This window comes from Trachypithecus francoisi, unplaced genomic scaffold (assembly GCF_009764315.1).
Source record: "Trachypithecus francoisi isolate TF-2019V2 unplaced genomic scaffold, Tfra_2.0 Lachesis_group13, whole genome shotgun sequence".
Taxonomy (NCBI): domain Eukaryota; kingdom Metazoa; phylum Chordata; class Mammalia; order Primates; family Cercopithecidae; genus Trachypithecus; species Trachypithecus francoisi.
Genome location: NW_022681458.1, coordinates 17,854,448 through 17,858,252, shown reverse-complemented (window position 1 = coordinate 17,858,252; position 3,805 = coordinate 17,854,448). Strand labels below are relative to the sequence as shown.

The 3,805-nt window shown below is 45.7% G+C and overlaps 1 long non-coding RNA gene across 1 annotated transcript; it reads right to left on the bottom strand.

Moving 5' to 3' along the window:
- Window positions 1–212: 212 nt before the first annotated feature.
- On the bottom strand, window positions 213–3,561 carry LOC117095300. Its single transcript, XR_004441906.1, has 3 exons — window positions 3,509–3,561; window positions 2,718–2,911; window positions 213–319 (listed from the first exon to the last, which is right to left on the bottom strand). It is a non-coding gene; the product is annotated as an uncharacterized LOC117095300 (long non-coding RNA).
- Between the last annotated feature and the right edge of the window lie 244 nt (window positions 3,562–3,805).

Below are 3,805 nucleotides of genomic sequence, written 5' to 3'. Positions count from 1 at the left end.
AATCTTTAAGTTTTTCAAATCAAGTTTTTTGTTTATTTTGAACTCACGAAGATTAAAGAATGTGGCAGAGGCATATGAAATGGTATGAGAGGTTTGCTGTAAAACCCTTTGCTTTCATTTGGACGTTGGAATAAGGGGGTTTCCTTAGAGAGCCCTTTTTAGGGAGCTTATCCTCAGAAGAAACTAGGATGTTGATGAGGAGGCACTTTTACCTGTAAGGTGGGTCAGCTTTCTGAACTCCAAGGACTCCATTGGCGATCTTGACAAAACAGTGGGCAAACTCCTCGTGCACTTCTCTGGTGACTCTCTTCTTCCTTCCCTGGGATAAGGCATGGTTAATCTGACTGGTGGGATGGAAAATGTGATCATACCATCAATCATGCTCAGACCCTTGGACTCTTTCCTTCAGAGCCACCTGCCCACTTGCCTCCTCTTTTCCCTTCTCCTTACAGAAAGTTCACCAAGGCAGATCTGTGCCTTGCAGGGTGACAGCAGGGGCAGCCAAGGCTCCAGCTGTCCCAGCCCTCCCTGGATCAGCAGGCTTAGCTAGGTGGAGGATGAGGAGAAGGGACTTTCTTTTGCCTTTGGGCTTAAGCCCTGACATCAAATCCTGCTTTATCAATGATAAAGCTAAAGCTTGGACTATGATCTTATTCTTTTTTTTTTACCTATCAATTGGTTCAGATCTTGTAGGGTTGAGAAATGTGGTGAAATGAAAGCTTAAACACACGAAACTCACATTTATCTACATGTGTAATGTTCCAGACATATCGTCTTGTGAAATGCCCTCAAGAGCCTTATAGGCACATTTTGGTGCATCACCGGCCATAAGCACCCTCTCTGGCTGTGGACACACAGTGATCATACCACTACTCTACAGAGAGGAATATTTTTTTTTCAGTTCAGTAGTGTACATTCCTCCAAGAGTTTCTGAAGCAGCTGGCCTCAAGCCCAGTAGTCCTGGGGGAATCATTTGGCCACTCTGTCCCAGTCTCCCTCCCAAACATGTGGCAGTCAAGGAGAATATTCCTTTTATGATCTCAAGTCAGCTTAGAGTAAAACCAGTCCAGTTTGTAAGAGAGGAGGCTGTGGACATAGCAAATAAATCACCAGTAGAGCAGAGAGGTGGCTCCGCCTCCCCATGCCCTGGTAAGCTCCTGGCTATGCCTCCAAACTGGAAAGGAGAGAGCAGACCAGTTAAGCACTGGAGCATCTGCCTCAGGTGACTTCCCCACCCCCACTCCCAATCCAGCTTGGTGCAGGATTTTCACATTCTCTCTTCTTCTTTCTTTTTCTTCCCCCTAGTTTCATTTGCTTTGGGAAAGGCATTTATGAATACAGCTGGGAGCCTCATTTTGCCAATGAATTTTACTCGCCCAAGAAGAAAGCAAAGTCTAAAGTTAGCTTCTGAATCTTGCAGTGACAAATTGGTTATTGATACCTTCTCAGTCACCCCTGAATGCTATAACAAATACCATAGACTGGAGAGCTTAAATAAGAGAAATGCATTTCTCACGGTTCTGGAGACTGGAAGTCTAACATCAGCATGCCAGCATGGTTGGGTTCTGATGAGGGCCCTCTTCCTGTCTTGAAGACAGCTGTCTTCTCATTGTAATCTCACATGGGGTGGAGGGTAGAAGAGGAAGAAAGGAGGGAGAGAGAGAGAGACAGACAGACAGAGACAGAGGGACAGAGAACTCTGTCTCTTCCTATAAGGGCGCTAATCTTATCAGAGGATTTCTCTTCTATTTTTTGTTTTACTTTTTATTTTTTTTATTATACTTTAAGTTCTAGGGTACATGTATACAACATGCAGGTTTGTTACATATGTATACATGTGCCATGTTAGTGTGCTGCACACATTAACTTGTCATTTACATTAGGTATATCTCCTAATGCTATCCCTCCCCGCTCCCCCCACCCCACGACAGGCCCCAGTGTGTGATGTTCCCCTTCCTGTGTCCAAGTGTTCTCATTGTTCAATTCCCGCTTATGAGTGAGAACATGCGGTGTCTGGTTTTCTGTTCTTGCGATAGTTCATCAGAGGATTTCACCCTCTTGACTTAATTACCTCTTGAAGGTCTTATTTCCTTACATTATCCCACTGGGGGCTATTTCCATTATGAATTTCGGAGGAACACAAACATGCAGTTCATAACAGATGCATTTCATCATTAGGTGGTTTACAGGAGAATGGATCTCTCAGGCCTGCATTCAAATGTGCATTTCAGAGGAGACGTTCGCTTTTGGTTGAGGCAGGTGACACTGGGGCGGAAGAAGAGTCCTGTTGGTAGAATACCATGGACACTGGACCGATGCCAGTGACACAGATTGGGCAGGCAAGCATTTGTTGCTCTGGGCCAGCTGCTAGCTCTGTCCCAGATGTGCCACTATCATCAAGTTTGAGTGTTATCTTCTTGGCTTGTGAAAGATTCATCCTCTGTGCATTAACAGACTGGTATTCCCAGAAGAGGAAACCAGATTTGGGTTCATGATGTTGAAGAAAGAGCACTAGTCCAAACTCAGGGGCCTGTTTCTAGTTCTGACCTTGTCACTTGCCAAAGGGCTTCAGTTAAGTCATTTTTCAACCGTGCCTCAGTTTCCCTTATGTATATAATGAGCAATCAGAGCAAGTGCATCTCTATTTCCTTTCCAGCCCTCACTGTCTAAAGTTTATCAGTGTGCTAGCTTATGAAGCGGAAAGAAACAGAACTTACTGGGCAGTTACTTCACGCTGGGTCTTGAGATAGAGACTTGGTACTGTTCTCATGTAATCTTCAGAAAGTATTATTCCAGTTTTACAGAGGCAGTAACTGAGGCTCAGGGAGGTTAAGAGACTTGTGCAATATCACACAACTGATATACTGGTGAACAGACATTCTGTTACAAGTGCCAGGAAATCCAGCTCAACCTGGGTTAAGCAAAAAAGAGAACAAGGAATTTGAAGATGTGACCAGGAACTGGCTTCTTCTCTATACCTCTCACCTGTTTCCTTTGTACTGATTTCATTGTCAGATTTCCAGTGGTAACCATGTGGCTGCAGGAACTCCAGCCCTCACATCACTTGGGGTGACCAACTGCTCTAGTTTGCTTGGGAGTTAGGGGGTTCCCCAGACTTGGGACTTTCAGTTTTAAAGCCAACGAAGTCCCAGCCAAACTGTGGCAAGTTGGTCTCCAGCATCAGCTACAGAGTCAAATCCAGCAGGAAATAGCGTGCTTTTTCGAGTAGCTCTTGCAAAATATTCTGACTTGCTCAGATCTAACTGCTTTGTACCAGGATCTGTACCAGAAGCAGTCCCTGTGGCCGGTGCGATGCAGGTGTGCTGATTGGGTTAGGCTTGGGGACAGCCCTGCCCTGACCATATGCAGGGTGGGGGAGGGGAAGAGCCCTGAAAGAAAGCAGAGGTTGTGGTCAATAAAGGGAGTGTAGGATCACTTGGAGGTGAGTGGGAATGACACCCTCTGCTGGTAAGTGGCAGGATCAAGTTTCAAACCCCAGTCTCCTTACTGTGAACCACAGGGAGATGAATTTCCAAAAGATGCTGCAGTTCCTTGCCAGATGACCATACCTGGCAAGGAACTGACCATACCTGACAGAATGCCCAGCTGAGTTAGAGACTGGTGACTCTGATGAAAGAACTTTAGGAGTTCTTGGCTTTATGACCTTTGAATAGAGAACAGATCCATTTCCTGCTCCCTACTGCACTGCAGGATTTAGGAAAGTGGTGGACACCATGTGCATGGCGGTGCCTGGCTGATTCTCACCATGTGAGCGTGTCAGCTACATCCTGTAGCACCTGAGAAG